This window comes from Gorilla gorilla, chromosome 8 (assembly GCF_029281585.2).
Source record: "Gorilla gorilla gorilla isolate KB3781 chromosome 8, NHGRI_mGorGor1-v2.1_pri, whole genome shotgun sequence".
NCBI classification, from domain to species: Eukaryota; Metazoa; Chordata; class Mammalia; order Primates; family Hominidae; genus Gorilla; species Gorilla gorilla.
The window spans coordinates 37528438-37546333 of NC_073232.2; the positions used below are offsets into that span (position 1 = coordinate 37528438).

At 50.5% G+C, this 17896-nt stretch overlaps 1 long non-coding RNA gene across 3 annotated transcripts in view; it reads right to left on the reverse strand.

Moving 5' to 3' along the window:
* LOC109028494 (uncharacterized) overlaps positions 1-17896 on the reverse strand; it is a 151986-nt gene that overhangs the window by 108710 nt on the left and 25380 nt on the right. For all 3 annotated transcript variants that reach the window (XR_010135173.1, XR_008669125.2, XR_002007503.3), the window contains 2 exons: positions 11616-14765; positions 11109-11263 (listed from right to left, as the gene is read on the reverse strand). This is a non-coding gene — a long non-coding RNA (uncharacterized lncRNA). The remainder of the gene's footprint in view (positions 1-11108; positions 11264-11615; positions 14766-17896) is intronic.

Consider the following 17896-nt stretch of genomic DNA (forward strand, 5'->3'; position numbering starts at 1 on the left):
GACCACAAGGTCCCCAGGTCTCTTTCCAGATCCAAGAATCCTGGATTCAAATCACAGTAAGAGGACAACTCTGGAGAGAGGCAAAGGGAGCTGCTGGGGTAAACTCAACCACGATCACAGGCTGGCTCTGCTAAAAGGAAGCCCAGCCCTGCCTTCAGGGAACGCCCAGTCCAGGAGGGAGACAGGCATGAAGGCAGATCATCCCACAACCCCAGGTGATGGCACAAAGCCAGAGGGAAGCTCGAAGCAGAGGAGAGGGCTGGGGTCAGGGATCAGGGAGGGCTGGCCAGAGAGATGATATCTGAGTGTGGCAAAGTGAAAAAGAAAAGAATAAAGGGGACGGAAACAGAGTGGGCCCAACGCTTCGCAGCCATGAGCAGACTTGCCCAGAGTCCATCGCAGGATAAACCATGAGCCAGTGCCTGCTCTGATGATAAACCTGGGGGACAAACAGGGGTGCTCTGGAGGGACCATTGCTCTCTGGGAAGGTCCCCAAGTTTGTCTCTAGCTTATGGGAATTAAAAACATGTCCATTCTTATGGGCAGGGCTGTGTAAATCTGCATACACACACGCAAACACACACACACACACACATGCCCCAAGGAAGGGCACAAAGGGAAAATGGCCATTTGCTGCAGACATGTCTTTGTAATGAGAATTGGTGGTTAGGACAGCACTCAGCCCTGTCTTCGAGGTAGGAACTTCAGGGAAGATAAGATGCTCAGCCCAGGCCCAAGGCCACCTCTCTTAGGAACAAGGTTCCTTTCCCTTGTTACTGCTGCTGTCAACAGCAAAGACAGTGTGGGAGGACAGGGGAGTGCCAGCTTGTGAGGGGGGCCACTGGCCTTCCAGCCTCAGCTTTCCCAAACTGTTTGGATGACCTCAAGAGAGTCTCCTTCCCTATCTGGTCCTCAGTTTCCCCCATGTGTACAATGTGGAGGTTAGCCTAGATCTGCAATGGCAAAGAATTGTCATTTTGTATGCCAACTGCGATCAATTGATAGCGACTGCCTGGAGCACTCAGATGAGAAGAATTCTGAGCTTAGCAGAGACACAATTGATTAGTGATGTCTGCCATAGGCACAAGTGGGAGTGGAGGTGGCATGTGTGCTACTCCATTCTTTATCTTCTGAGTCTTGACACCATGTGGGTCTCTGACCTGACTCCTTGGGTTTACACTGGACTCCAACCTGCGGTGTGCTGGAGGCAGCTCACACCCACTTGTGAGAGTCAAGTGTGCTCATCTCTTCCCAACTCTGCATTTGGTGATGTCACATTGGTATTGTGGAATCGATCGTGATGGGGATGTTTACAGGGAACCGTTAAACATTTTTGAGCACACTAGCTCTATCCCTCCCACAGCAGGCCAGGGCAGGGGGAGAGGGGAATCCAGGCAGCCCCCAACAGTCCTGAGATCTATGGGAATCCGTGTCCCCTGGAGAGTGGCCAGTGCCAGCAGATGCTGCAATCCAGACTGTTCTATCACAGACTCACAACCCCTGCAGCCCACTTTATTCACAATCCTCATCACTGCTCTTGCTGCACACAGCCCCATTCAGGCACTCTACCCCATCTACCCTGGCACCATTCATTCCTTCTTCCTCCAGGAAGCCTTCTGAGACTGCATTCACAATTATTCCTCCCCCACTGAGCTCCCATTTCACTCTGTCTTTGTTGGTTCTGGAATGAAAACTGCCTCTTTAGGACAGGTTCTCAGTTGAAGACGTACATCTTCTCCTTCCCCAGCACCCAGTCAAGACCCCACATAGGCATGGTCATGGAATAGACATCCAGGGAGAGGCCAGCTGCGTCATCCACCACCTGGGGCACAGTCCTGACATGCCCACGGTAATCATCCCAACCAGCTCCTCATTTCCCAGATGGGGAAATGGAGGCCCACAACAACATACAACTGCCTGAGCAGCTGAGCTGACTCTCGAAGTGAGGTCTCCAGACTCCCATTGTGTCCACAGTTGGTTCCTTCTGGTGGCTTCTTGGTCTTGCTGACTTCAAGAATGAAGCCACAGACCTTTGCGATGAGTGTTACAGCTTTTAAAGGTGGCACAGACCCAAAGAGAGAGCAGCAAAAAGATTCATTGTGAAGAGCAAAAGAACAAAGCTTCCACACGCTGGAAAGAGACTCTAGCCAGTTACCGCTAATGGTTGGGGTGGTCAACTTTTATTCCCTTATTTGTCCCTGCCCACATCCTGCTGATTGGTCCATTTTACAGAGCGCTGATTGGTCCACCTTACAGAGTGCTGATTGGCCCATTTTACAGAGTGCTGATTGGTGCATTTACAATCCTTTAGCTAGACACAGAGTGCTGATTGGTGCATTTTTTACAGAGTGCTGATTGGTGCATTTACAATCTTTTAGCTAGACACAGAGTGCTGATTGGTGCATTTTTTACAGAGTGCTGATTGGTGCATTTACAATCTTTTAGCTAGACACAAAGTGCTGATTGGTGCGTTTACAATCCTCTAGCTAGACAGAAAAGTTCTCCAAGTCCCCACTCCACCCAGGAAGTCCAGCTGGCTTCACCTCTCACCATCACACTGCCTCGGGCACCCTCCCACCACACTGCCTCGGGCACCCTCCCACCACACTGCCTTGGCACCCTATCACAGAGGCCAGAGGCTACGGAAACAGAGACTGAAGCCCACAGGGAACAAGGGAGCTACCCAAGGTCACAGAGCAGCCTGGGAGCAGACCCAGGCAGAAACCCTGGTCTCAGCAACCCTCTACGCCAGCATCCCTGCCTTTCCCTTCACACCACCCTGGCCTGCCAATCCAGGCCTTGACACCCCAGGGCAGGGCTCTGGGGCACAGCCTCCGCCTTTCTCTCCACCTCCAGGGTTAGACAGCACCAAACTACAGGGTCACCCAGCAACCAGGCGGCCACTCTCTCCAGCAGGCTGCAAAGCCCAGGCTGCATTTGGGGCCATCTCCTCCCACCTCTCTCTCCTCTGGCTGCTGCTTAACATGCACACGGGAACCTCTAAGCTGAGCGTATAGATTTCTCTTTGTCTTTGGTGGTAATTATTAGCTGTCTCGGCGGGTGAATGCAGGCAGAAACAAAGGCAGCAAGGGTTGTAAAACCTTTTATCTCGATCAGGCCGCATTATTTGATAAGGTGCTAAGCTAATAGCAACGCATGTCAAATTGTGTTTAGACAGATCGAGGGGCTGGGAATGGAGGGTATATTTGTCTCCGGAAACCTGCACCTGGAAGGATAAAAAGAAAGGCGCACTGATATTCGCAGCCCCGGGCTGAATGCAGACAGCCAAGCCTCTGGGACTCCTGGCTGAAAGACTCCTGGAAAGGGGGCAAAATGAGAGGCTGAGAAGGGAAAGAGTGGGCCGGTACTGTGCTTATTCCCATTCAAGCCCACCTCGGGGCCCTTGCCTGGAGACCCACAGGTCCCCACCAAGGATAGCAGCAAAGGTAGATTCAAATCTGGGTTCCCTGGCTTTCTTACCTCAAGCATTTATTGAACCCCAAACGTGTAAATCTGTCATGTGCTTAACATTGACTGTTACCACCCACAGGATGTGTCATGACCCGTATAGAATTAGTACCAAATCACGTGCAGCCTCAAGATGAGGCCCACAAGGCAGGAAAAGTCAAGGGAAGCTTCTTGGAGGAGGTAAGATTTCAACGGAGCCTTGTAGAATGGGAAGAGTTTAGAACAGGAACCTGGGAAGAAGCACCCATCAGCACTAAGCTCTAAGAGCCTCCCTATGAACTCCAGGTGGATACTCGCCTGTCTCCCTGCATCCTGCCATGTATTCCCTGTATTCTGCCTTTCCCAGTCCCTGTGAGAGAGCCTCATTCCAGAGCGCATCCAAGGTTGGCCCCTCTGTACCTTCTGTGGAATGCAAGGCAAGATTAGAACAAGATGAGAAGGGGAGAATGCAGATGCCACAAAGTTATCAAAGCCCTACAACGATGCATGTCTTTTGAACCAGTGGCTTTATGTCTAGGAATAGTTTCTAAAGCAATAATTTAAAATGTACACAGCCATTGAGCTAGAAGGATGTCCACCACAAGATTGTTTATAATAGTGAAAAAAAAGGAAACAACTTCAATGTCCAGCAATGCAGGATCTGTTGAGAGAAATATTTAGGACATTCACATGGAGCCATTAAAAAGTAACCACTGATCAGTTTTAGTTGAGCTTCTTTCCGGAGCAAACCCAGGACTCTAATGCAAGAAGATTCAAATTTGGAGAGATGAGTGGGGAGGAGTGGGGAAGTGAGACAAGGAAGGAGGGCAGCCAATAATGGGCATGTTTTCAAGCCAGCTACCACAGTGGAACTGGAGCCTGATCCCTCTGGGGAAGCACAGGGATCAATGTAAAACACTTGCCTCAAAGTTATCTCACCCGAGAGGTGAGGGAGCTGGGGCTTCTCTACACCAATCCCTTCAATCATTGGTTGAGGGCTGCTGGGGCTGGAACACAGACAACACCGGGTCCCCTGCATGCTCAGCCTGCCACAGGGCAGCCCCACAGGTTCCTGCAGCAAGAGAAACCAGACACAGGCACAAAGCACAGGTGCCAGCAGGTGGAATTGGGACCAGAAGAGCACTGAGTGGCAGGGCCAAGGGGATGTGGGTCGGGCACTGCCGCTGTCTGCTGCAATCTGTTTCCTACACCGCAGCCCTCCAAAGCCAGGCTAAATGAAGACAAACTTGTTTCTTTACTTCAGGACACCTCTTGACATACTAATGGGCACTGGTGAATTTCCAAGAGCATTTCAGTGAATCTATTCGACTGTACATTGAATGTATTCAACCGTACACCTGCCCTGATTTTTTATCTCCCTAGGTGGACCTATCAGGGTCTCCCAGTACACAGCGCTGTCCTGAGCACAGTTTGGGAAATGCTGTCAGAGCTGCCTTCATATTAGCACAGAAAAGTGGAGAAGGCAGATTCTTATGGCAGTTGATCCAAGGTGCTCCCATTTTCTTAATGCACGTAAAACAAGAGTAACTAGCCATTTCTCATCTCAGCTTTGACCCTTGAGAAGCTTTCTCACCCAAGGAGGCACATATGAGAGCACTGAAAGGCAGTGTTGCAATCACACACGCACACACACACACACACACACACACACAGTGGATGCAATCAAAAAGTCTATCACAAGGGGAATGCCTAAATAAACTCTGATGTATGCATGCAAGGGAATTCTACCCAGCCGTTAGAACAAATGAGTTAGAGCTCTAAACACTGACACTGAGAGGACCCCAAGACTAATAGTTAGGTGACAAAATCAAAGTGTAGAACAACACATGTAATATGCTACCATTTCTGTTGGGAAAAAAGCCCATCCAAACACACTAAAAATAAAACCACATATCTCTATATGATATGAATGTGTGTGTACACTTAAAAAAAGATCAGGAACGATATACATCAAATTAGAACTGTGATTACCTCTGCAGAAAAGGGAAGCTCGGTTGGGGAGGGAGAGAGGCGACTTTAGCTTGATCTGTATTGTTTGAATTTTTCTAACAAAAAATGTGTTCCTATATTACATGTGTAATTAAAAATAAATGAAAATGTTTTACAGAAGAAAAAGGAAAAGCCTGGTGGTATATTCAGCAACATACCAAAATATTTACAGGGTTTATCTCTGAGTGCTGGGATTATGGGTGTTTTTAATTTTCTTGTTTGCTTATCTGTATTTTTAAATTTTCTACAAAGAGCATGCATTGTTTTTGTAATAAGAAGGGAAAAAACATAAAGTAATTTATAATTAAATATCCACTACACAACCTCCTTGTCTCCTGAGCTGGTTTGGACTTCGACTCTAGGCTTCCTAGACATTGCATTCCCAGTGGGATGCCCCAAGGACAGAGGGGGCTGACCCTCCTGAGGGCCAGCTCTGTTATTCCCTCTCTGTGTGACCTCAGGTCCTTAGATGCCTTGTCTGGGCCTGGGTTTCCTCCCCTACCCAACAACAATCCTAAGACCTGCCCTGTCTTCTCCACATGATGTCTGGGACACCCAGGAGATGACCACTGGGCTTTTTATGTAGCGCCCCATGCTTGTATGCAGGTCACAATTCTGATGGCCAGCAGAAGCAAGGGGAGCCTGACCAGAGCCATCGCCACCTGCCAAGTGCAAGGACCCCAGGCCCTGTCCAGGAGGCTGTGGGTCAGCTCCGGGAGCCAGCTGGAATTCAAAGTAGTCGGGCTGCTCAGAGAAACGTGCAAGATGCAAATCAGACACGTGAGTGGCGCCCGGCTGGAAGAACTGTGTCTCCCTCCAAGCAGGGCTCTGAGTGTCAGATTTTCCACTCTGTTTCTCTGTAGCATGTTCTGCACATCCTAGTGCTAAAAATAACTGTGGCACATGAGTGGGGGAGCAGCCCGAGAGAGGCTCCAAGAGCCACTGGGGCGGTTTGGCACGCCAACCTCCTTCATCTGGGCAGTACGTGCCCCAGCTGCAGAGGTTGGGGTCTGTTCCCCCAACACAAACCCCTCTCCCCTTTCCTCCCACCTCCTTCCCTGTGTCGAAATTCTTCCTCCCTTTGTGACCCCAGGGACCCAGAGAGCTGGCAGCTCTGGAAATTACAGGGATAGAAAAGCCCAAAAGAGGTCATCTTATCCACCTCTTGGGAGAACACAGTCACCCCTAAATCCTTAAGGACAACAGAGACAGTCCTCTTAGTCTAAAACCAATCACTGAAATCCAATCTGGCAAATGGTCCACAGTCTCTGCTACTTGGAAAGTTATTCCTTGAGTCTAACTGGGATCTCTGCTGCTACAGCCAAAGCCCAGCTCCTGTTGTTCTCCCACTAGGGAGAGGAGAAAGAGAATCGCTAATCCCAAATTCAAATCAAACTGAACATAGAAGACATGTGTGGACCAGTGGCCTCTACTGTCCTGAGACCCTGGGACTCCCATACCACAGCAAGAAGGAGTTATGTGTTCCTCCCTACTGAGGGTGAAACTCCAGCTGAGCCAGCCTGTTGCCACATATCTATTCAACTTTGCTGGGCACCGTCTGCCCAGCATAAGAAGCATTGCCAATGCTTCTGCACCAGGCCTGGGGAGGAAGTCAGGAGACGCAGAAACCCAAGATGACACTTGCACCCTTAAAGAGCTTAGGGTTGAGTTTGGGACTCAGGTTCATGCCTGGAAAGAAAATTTACTTTGCACCCAACCAATGGCTGAGTGAGATGCAGCAGTCAGTGCACTGCCAAGGGGTGAGAGGTTGGGAGTGTCCCTGGAGAAACAGAGCTCTGAGATACATGACGGGAGTTGAGAGGTCTGAGCAAAAACAGGGAGGGTGAGATCATGGATTTTGTGGACACCAGGGACTACTGAGGGGAGGGCAAGGGCTCTGGATATCCAAGAGAGGCACAGTGGAAAACAAGGTTGAGATCTGATGGTGAAGCCCTTTGGACCCCAAGAGGAGAGATTTGAACTTCATTCCTCAGGCCACATTTCTTAGATAATATTCCAAAATGGGGTATTAAATAATGATATCATGAAACAAAAGAAGGTGCATGGGGGTGTGGCATAATTAAATTTGGCAAACTGAGAGGGAAGGGACAAAGGAAGCCATGTTTCCCAAACTATTTGACCATGAAGCCCTTTCATCGCAGAGATCCTCGTGGGACTGCCGTTCTGGTTAACACACTCTAGGAAAAGGGTTTTGAAAAAGCCAGGAACATCATGGCATTATTGCTTTAGGACGTTAGTCTAAAGGGCTGCTGGAGGTCGTGGCAGCTGCAGTGCAGGGCAAGGTAAGAGGGGGAGGAGAGGTGCAGGCAGCGGGCAGACCTGGAGGTGGAACGATGGCAGGCCCAGGACAGGCAGAGGGACCTGGAAGAGTCCGAAGAGCCACAGTGATGCTACATGGGACCATGTGCCTTTTCCAAGCCTCAGTTTCCCCTCCTGTGGAATGGGATGGCCTCTTTTCACAGGACAGTTGGGAGGACCCTTGAGTCTGTGTGAGTGGAAAAGTCTGGAAAGCTGGAAAGAGTCCGGAGCTCTTCTATCAACATTCAGAGGAATGGAGGCTGGCGATGGAGTGGTCAGATTAGGACAGAAAGACCAACGATGGATTCAGGAGAGAGCAAGCAGCATGAGGCTGGAAGCTCCCAGTACCTCAATTTCCCTTCTGCTGCCTCATATTTGCATTGTTTCTTCCTCTCCAGCCCCTCTGACCCTTCCTCCAACAATGCAGAGCCTCAGAGAAAACAGTGTGCAATTGGAGGGAGACTGCTTGTCTTCCAGGCCGGCTCCAGCAATGCCATGCTGTACATCTCTGAGCCAGTCCCTCAACTTCCCTGAGACTCAGTTTCCTCATCTGTGAAAGGAAGAGAAGGGCGATGATAGTAACAGCACATTTGAGGTCTCTCCAGGTGCTGGGCTGAGTTCTTGCTTTATGACAACTCAATGAAACAGGAACTATTACCACTCCTGTTCAACACGTGGAAACTGAGGTGCTGAGAAGTGAAGGAAGTTGCCCAGGGTGACACAGGGGATGATGAAGCCGGGACAGGCCCACTGCAGGTGGCTGTTGGGAGGGCTGGATGAAATGGTGGAGAAGAAACATGCTTAAGACTGGCATTTGCTTGTCATCTTACAATGCCATTAAGATGGTGTGGCAGATTGCACTTTCCAAAGATGCCCACCACACCATCACCCATCCCACAGGCTTTTTGGCAATATGACCTTCCACTCCTCTATAAAGAAGTGGGTTTTATTTCTCTGCCCTCTTGAATTTGGGTGGGTCATGATGATTTTTTCCAAAAGAATAGGAGGAAGAGACCTTGTTCCAGTCCAAGCCTCAGCCCTTAACTAGCCTGACAGCCTCCACTGGCTGTGTCCTGGGAGCTAGCTGCTACATAAAAAGAATCACTACCCTGAGCCCACACTGCTGGGAGAGGCCCAAGCCACGTGGAGAGGCCCTGGAGGATGAGATGCTGCAAGGAGAGAGGCAAAGACCACAAGAAGCCAGCCTTAGCCACCACATGAGAGACCCAGGTGAGTCCCAGACAACCCAGAGAGCAGAGCAAAAGAAGAAGACATTGCTCGAAGCCCCTCTGTTCTGGTATGGTTGTTACACAGCAGTAGAGAACCAGTCAGATGCGGCCCTCTTTCCACTTTCAGCTCTAAGGGAGAAGGTCGCCACAAAAAGATGAGGAAGAGGAAAGAAGAGGGGTGGAGGGGTGGAGCCAGGACTGCAAGGAGCTGAGGCAGGGAGCTGCCCTCTGCCTCTGCCTCTGGGCCCCAGCCTCGGAATCAGCCCAGCTTACAGCCCTCAGACAGTGGCCAGCCCATGACTTACGATGGGGCGCAGGTCAGGCTACCGGCCCCTCTGGGCTGCCATCTCCTCTCCAGTTATGTGGGGAGCTGTGGGCTGCCCTCCTCCCCTCTCCTGTTATGTGGGGAGCTGTGGCCTGCCCTCCCCTCTCCTGTTATGTTGGGAGCTGGATGGAGTTGACGACCCCTGAGGGCCACTGCAGCTCTTGCATTCTGGATCTCCACTGCTGGGGGGGCGGGGGGCGGGGGGGGGAGCAGTCATTCTGGCTGTGGTTCTATCCAGCAGAGCCAGGAAACACTAGGGCTGGGCAGACCCCAGAGCCCTCAGGACATCCCCACCCCTGGGTCTTCATACTCCTAGAGAGGCCAACACCGCAGGCCTGAGGGCCAGGAAGTCCAGCCCAGCCAGACAGTGGAGCTGGAGAGCAGAAGGCCACACCTGCCGACTCTCACCCAGACACACTGTGGCCCTGAGCCTACTGGGCCCGTGCCAGGACAGGCCCTTTACACAGAAGAGCCTATTTAATCCTCACAGTCATCCGGAGTGCCAGATAATGCTATTATCTCATTTCTCAGATGAAGAGTCTGAGGCTCAGAGACTTCAGCAAAATCACACCACTGCAGTGTGAAGCCAGAATTTAAACCTGGAGGCCTAATTCCATGACTCTCCCTCCCCTCCACTGTGCTTCCGCTGGTGGGTACATCTGCAGACACAAACACACCACCCTGCTCCCCACACAGCCCGACCTGCCCTGCTCGCTCACACACATACTTTCATGTGTGATGGTGCATACATGTAGACACATCCCATGCTGGTACACACTAGTTCATACGGAAACCCACATTCACACAGGTTGTGTGTGTCGCACACAGACACTCCCATCCCTACACATGTAGACCCAGGCACCCAGGGCCCTGACATTTGCTCACACATACACCCCTACACTCCAGCCCCACAGGCTCAGGTGCAGACATCTGTGTGCATACATCCTCATCACACACGTACACACACAAACACTGCACCTTGTTTAATGATGCCCAGGAAATGAGAGTCATTATTTTTATTTTTTAAAAAAAAAGAGCCTCTCAAATGCCAATAGATTCCAGCATGTTTTTTCAGTGCTAAAAGGTTTTACAAGCAAAAGTCACCCAACACTGCCACCTGCTGAAGGCTGGCTATTCTCTCCCGTCCTGCCTGTTCCATCCTTAGTAGGGTGAAACCTGTCCTTAGTTTCCCCCAAAGCGCTCAGGACTTGGGAGCTGGGTGGGGGAAGCTGGGGGAGAAAGTGGGTGCAGGTGGACAGAGGAGAGGTTATACTGAGGCAGGGGAACACATGGAGAAGGACTTCCAGAGCAGGCAAGGAGAGGAAGATGAAAGAGAGAGGCCTGCAGGGAGACAGAGAGGCCAGGCAGGGAGCTGAGAGAAAACCATGGGACTCAGAGAATAAGAGAGAGAGCACAGATAGAGAAGACTGGGAGGGAAAGTCTGGCATGCAGATGGGAGAGAGGGGAGGGGGGATGAAAGAGACCCGAAGAAGGACTAGAGGGGCAGCCAGAAATGGCGGAGAGCCCTCCCCAACGTCGGCCCCCTGGACCCACAAGGGGCGCGAGCCTGGCAGCTGGCCCTCCCTCCCTCCAGGGGTGCCTCTACTGCAGGGGCCTGAGGCTGCAGTGTTGTCCTGGAGGTGGGGATGCCCCAATGTCCCCCTCAGCCCTCCAAAATGTTTGTCAAGCAGTCCCTGTCCCTAAGGGGCTCAGCTCCCCGCCACACACCCTGCCGGCAGGTCAGGATGAGGCAACTGTCAACAGGAAAGGGCTCTTACCTGAAGTATCTGGCTTCTTAGGTGCAGAGTGACATCCAGAGAGAGGATTTGTTCAAGGCCACACAGAAAATTAGGAAGAGTCAGCCCTAGAAACTTCAGGGGCTCACGCACGGGCCTCCACCCCTGTGTCAACTGAGATGACAAACCTCTTCTTTCTTGATAGAATCATGGAGGAAAGAGAGATTTGAATCCGCATTCAGTGGTTCCAGACCACAGGAGAGTAGGGGATTAACCACGAGGCCCCAGGGGGAGACCGAGGCCACATTCTTGCATCACCATGTCAGTACCCACCCCTCTGGAGTCAGGTGGATCAGAGCAGGACAATCATCAGTCCAAGAGAAAACCACTGACCTTCAACTCATGAGACATTGGCGCTGAAAGCTCCCACTGATCCCTTCCCATGGGGACACTGAGCCTAGGGGAGTGGGGCATGCTGGGGTGAAGCAGAGGGCCTGAGCAGAGGGCATGACAACCCCCCACCCTCCCAAGCCAGCTGCCCACACAAACCTCTTGACACTGATGGAGCCAACTCCTCAAAATCCTGAGGTCTGGGCTTCCTAGAAGGTGGCAACTTTGGGGGCTTCATCCTTCCCTTCTGAGGCCTAAATTCTGGTCCTCTTCTCTCTCCCAAGGGGACACTTCCTCCAACAGAAGGGCCCCTGGCAGGGAAAGTCTTGGGGTAATTTTTCTTTTTTATGAAACCCCCTGATATGTCCCATAGCTCAGCTGGAGTCACAAGGAGGCACCTCTCTCACCTTTGTAGAAACACACAGGGCTGCAGAAAGCTGGCTGACTACACAATGCAGAGCAGGTGCCGGCTTGCATCTCATTTACATATGTTTGCATATGCTTTCTTACTTCTCAAAATACCAGGAAACTATCCTCCATTCTCCATCCTATAGCTTCTTGGCATTTACAGTCTCTCCTGAGTTACACGGGGTATCTCAATGCTGTGGACTTCCATTTGCTTAGCTAGAGAAGGACTTGGATTATAAATCCAACAGACTCTAAACTCCTTAAAAGCGGCATCCTGGTGCCAACCTGCCCCCTTCCCTCCTGCCAGGCCAGACCATTCACCCCCTCGCTAAACATACCCTGTTCTTCTGTGCCAAAAAGAATTGGCTGATGCTGTTCCCCCTGCCTGAAAGACCCTTTCCTCTCCTTCTCTACCTGAAAAGCTCGTATTCAGACATCAAGACTCAGTTCAAATGGAACTTCTGCAAAACTACGGCATGTGAGTTTCTCTATTTTCTCCAGCACCTCCAAGCAGAACAATCACTTCTCAGTGGGCCCCAGCACTTTGGCTCATTAACAGCCAACAACTAAAGGGAAAATTTATTATACCACAAAATGATATTGAATAATACTGCACATGTCTTTCCTATTAGACTGTGAATTTGTTGAGGGCAGGAACCATGGGAGACGCAGCCATCACGGCATAGCCTATAGCTCCCAGCTCTGGGAAAATGACTGCGTAATCATTGTTTGATGAATGGATGAATGAATGATTCTCTCCACGGTCTTTATGCTCACAGATTCTGTGATTCTTCCTCCTTCATGGCTAGCTCAGACTAGGTTAAAGAGCAGTGATATTCTACTCAATATTTTACTACTTGAAATAACACAGACAGAGGGTCCATGTGGACCCCGTCTGCTTTTGAGCACCAGCACTTCACAGACAAAACCCCAATCAGGGTCTGCAACCCCAGGTGGGGCCTTGGGCCCAGAGGTGAGGGAGGCAATGGGGCCAAGGCTGCTGTTTAGGAAACAAATAACCAAGTGGGGAAATTTACAGTCAGATAATTGGCAGCTCTGGTGCACAGTCAAATGCAGTAAATTAAGTGTTTTCCTGTAAATCAAGTTTATGATTTGCACTGGAGATGTAATTGTTAAAACTGTTCATTTTACCCGCAAATAGCAGTTGAAAGAAACCAATTTAGGAGTGACAGATTGGTTTTTGACTCTAACTGTAGTGCTAAAACAGTTAATTTTAATAACATCCTTTGGACAGGAGTCTGCTTGTTACTTAATATCATAGCCAACAATTTGAAAACTGCATGTTCAGCCACTGCTGCTTCCGCTAAAAATTAATCCCATTTTTCCCCTGAATGGAGGTATTTCTCAGCAGGAAGCAGCATGTCCATGCAGAAGGACTTTCCTCATTTGCAGGGTTACAACCCTTCCACTCTGGGGAAGGGAGGCCACAAGAAGGTGAGGTATAGGCTAAAAGGAAACAGGTCCTGGAATGTTGAGGCCAATGGGGACCCTCCCTAATGTAGGAAACCCTTCAATGGCAAAGGGGATCACAATCTGAAGCTCCTGCCTGCACACTTCCATTGGCCAGGATGCCTCCTCTCCCCTGGGGTTCTACCCAGCTCTGCACTCTGAAACCATGTAGACATCAACTCTGAATAAACAGGAGAGATTCTATCTTTCAGACTTGTCACCGTCCTCTTTCCCATCTCAGGACACACACCTGAGTCTGTCAACTTTCAAGTCTAGTCTATGGTGTCCAAGACTGGATCCATTACTTTTGTCACTCACCGACTTGGATCCTAAGCACCCAGTGGGCTCACCGTTCCCAGGACCAGGATGCCACTGGATTATGGGAGCTCATAAACACTTTCAGCAGTTCACTCTGACCCCTGACAGGCTTCTAGCTCTGCTTCCAAATAGTCAGAGCTTCCCAAACATTAGCATGTATTAGAATTACCCGGACAACCTTCTCGTACAGATTGCTGGGCCCTACCTCCAGAGATCCTGATTTAGCAAGTCTGGGCAGAGCCAGGGAATTGGCATTTCTAGCAAGCTCTTAGGTGATGCTGATGCTGCCAGCCCACAAACCTGGCTTTGAGTAGCACTGATGTCAGAGATCTATGTTATTACCACCATTGCCACCCCACCATTACAGAGGAGGAAGCTGGGGCCCAGGGGGGCAGGAAGTAGGACAAACAGCATCAGCAGCACAACCTCCTGGGCCTTCCTCCCATGCCCACTCTGGGAGACCCATCCTTTCCCAAGACATTGCTGCGAGGCTCCAGACTCCCAGCAAGGAAGATGTGTGAATCAGCCCATTTACCCAGTTTTTGTTCAATTAATTTCAAGAGGTATTAAAAAGGAAAACTTTTGTAAAGAAAGGAAAAGCCTGTCCATTTTCATGGCCAGCACTTGGAGAAACAGTTCTTCTGGAGCCTAGGCAATTGTTTGTAGAGTCTATTATAAAGGGAAACCTAAATCACATTTATGGCTCATACTGTAAGGCAAATGTAGGTATTAAAATTGTTCCTTTTAAATGATAAACAGCCGCTGAAATGGTGCAATAGAGCTGCATCAGAGACTGTTTTCACCCAAAACAAACTGACTCAGGAAAGGCAGTAAATAGGGAATTTGACTGCAGTCCCCATAACTGCTGTTTACTGTAAGGAGTGGGGAGGAGGGGCCAGGGAGAAAAATTAGCACGTGGAGACCATGTTTGTTTTTAGCCACTTTAGCAACTTAACTTTGCATGGCTCTGTCTTCTCCAAGATCTGAGTGCAACAATTTCTCCCCGAAAGGGACATGGCTCCTTGTGGGGTGGGTATTTTCGGTTTCTTCTAGCCTGGTTTCAGATAGCTGGGCTTTCATTTTACTGTGCATATCACAATCGTTGTGGTTTTGCTTTTGAGAGAGAAGTAATAGAAAAAATAGTTAATCACCCATTCATAATCTCTTAAACATTATTTTTAAGCTGATAGTAGCAAAACAAAATGCAATCTTTCTAACATCTTCAAGCAATTACTTGTCATTTTTCTGGTTTTCATAATAAAAGGAAATTAGTTTGGGAGAGGTGGAGTGGGGGACAAACTCCTGACTTTGAGTTTTGGGAAGATGAAGAACAGACTTAGAGTAAATCCTACCCGGGTTTTCCTGATGAAAATGAAAGCAGGAGCCAAGCAAGGGCAAGGGGTGCAATTGGGGGATGGGGCTTCTCCTGGCCCTACCCCTGACAATATGATATAATTCAGAGCTGCCTCTGCCTGAAGAAATTTGGGGAACATACAGACCTCTCTCATCTACCCCAACAAAGCTCAATAAATGAAGAGTCACAGCCAGAGCCAAATTTAGGTCCTCTGAGCATCCGCCGTGAGGGATGAATTCACCGTGAGGGGTGAATCTATGGATGGATGGATGGATGGGTGGGTGGATGGATGGATGGATGGATGGGTGGATGGGTGGATGGATGGGTGGTGGATGGGTGGATGGGTGGGTAGGTGGGTGGATGGGTGGATGGGTGGGTGGGTGGATGGGTGGATGGATGAGTGGGTAGATGGATGGGTGGGTGGGCGTATGGGTGGATGGGTGGGTGGGTGGATGAATGGGTGGGTGGGCGTATGGGTGGATAGGTGGGTGGATGGATGGATGGATGAAAATAACCACTGTTTCTTGAGATTTCTTCCATGCTGAGTAAGACTTCTCAAAGTCTAAGTGTGGAAGAACCAGTTTGTTTCATTTCCAATCAGTTTATTTTCCAATTTGTTGGAAATGCTTTCATGAAATAAGCTAAAATGTCACCATCTTGTGAAGCTGCTGTACAAGTATTCTCACTCTCCATTTCTATCATGACCAGTCTGCGGATGGCACCAGTCCTGGGCCCCACTTGGAACAGAACGGTTCTCAGGCTGGCTGCTAGGCATATCACACACATTCATTCACCATCTTGCAGTCACTCTCTCAGATGGGTGCTTTTATACCCACTTTCTGGATGGGAAACCTGAGGCTCAGGGAGAGTTTGTGAGTTACCCAAATTCCAAAGCTGATGGCTATAGAGCTAAACTTTAAATTCAGATCTCTTGAGCTCCAAACCTGTATAGTTTCCTGATGCTGGGCTCTAGAACCAGTCTCAAAGGACATGTAGTGGAGGGATGCCCTCCCAGTTGGAACCTAGGGAGGGTTCCTCCGAGGCTTCGGGTCAGGAGCTAGAAGGGGAAGGAGATGCTTGGTGGAGGTCAGGCACCCACAAAAACAGAAGCAGGAGTGCAGTGGGAGGTTCAGAGAGCCATGGGCCAAGCTAGAGCTGGGCAGGGAGAGGGGATGGAGGGAGCCTGGCCCTGTGGCTACTCTCTGGGGAAGCAGGGTGAGAAGCAGCCCTTGGCCCAGAGCAGAATGATGAGAAAAGTCAGCCACCCAGCTCTCTGCACCTTGATCTTCACTCTAGAGCCTGGGCTTCCCATTTTGTAGAGCAGTGACTGGCATTTTTTTAAAAATGTAAATCTGCCAGAAGATACTCCCATCAGGGTATTTCTTCCTTTAAAAGAGTTTAAGGGACTAGAGGGGTCAGAGCACTCTCATTTCCTGCTGAGCTGCTTCTGTGAAGCTTTGAACACCAAGGATGGAGGGCACAGGGCCGGATGTTCAGAGAGGCCCAGAATGAAAGGGAGGATCAGACAGGGCCATGCCAGCTGCCATAGCTGGGCCTGGCCGTGCTCTCTGGGGCATCCAGGGAGGTGGCAAGGCTCACCTGGAGGTACAGAGGCCTCAAACTAGGCCCATATACAAAATCAGGCCTGGGAAATGGGAGTTAACATCTCACTGTGTGTCCTAGGGACCACCTGCCCAGCTCTGTCTTTCAAGATTCTATAGGGAGAGGCTCCACAGATCCTGAGAGCAGGGCCTTCCACTCCCACGCCCACCCACATCCTGACCCCCAGGAAATTGCCCTGGTCTGAAAGTCCAGAAATCACTCCCATTGTCTCATCTTAGAGTAGTTCCATAGGCAGTGAGGCTGCTCTGCCAGGCTCTATGCTGTAGTTGGGGTGAGGCCCCTCAGACCAGGCCTGGTACTAGAGTAGGTGAGACACAGGTGCCTTAAGAGAGGAAAGCCAGTGTTACGGGTGCCCAGAGGACTCTAACCCAGCTGGGGAGGGGGGTGGTCAGGGACAGCTTCCTGGAGGAAGGTGGAGTAGGGGAAGCAGGCCCACCTGAAGCGAGCCTTTCCTAGGGGAAGGAGGAAGGGTTGCATTTTAGGTACACACACACACACACACACACACACACACACACACACACTACCATCACCACCACCACCACCACAACCACAACCACAACCACCACAACTTTGAATGAAAGTCTCCTTTTTCTTTTCCTGGTGAAGAGAAAAAGAATAATTTTCATAACTTTTTGGAGCTGTAGACTAAGCCCTTTACTTCCCAAGTAGGGAAACTGAGGCTCAGAGAGATGAGGTGCTGCACCCACGGTCACACAGCAAGCAGGGCGTGGGGCCAGAAGTCTCCCCGCCACTGTGATTCAAGTTGTGCCTCCCCAGCCAGGCATTACCACGCAGAAGGGAGAGAAAGGCCTCTGGAGGAAGTGGAGGCACGGCTCCCCCTCCCCTGGCTGTTCCCAGGAGAGAAGGAGCTGGGGGAGCAGCCAGTCCTGCGTGGTCCCCAGGGAGCATATTTGCCAAGTGAGACAGCAGGGAGGCAGAGCAGAAGCAGCAGTCACAATATTAAGGTCCCTCACGGTAAACAGGAGCTCTGTTGTTCCAACATCCCCCGCCACTCACCTGCCCCTCCCAGAACCACCCCTGGTGGGGAGAAGGGCACTACCTCCTCCCACTGGGCTCTCCTTCCCCCTCCAGAAATCCCAGCACATACATAGCTCCCTCCTCAAGACCTGGCAGCTCTGAGGCCTCAGAGGTGGGAGGGAGATGGGTGGGCAGACTGGCTGGACTTTGGCATTGGGCCCAGCCGCTCTACCCAGGATACCCCACTTCCTTATCTGCTCTGTGGCCTTGGGAGAGTTGGTGACCA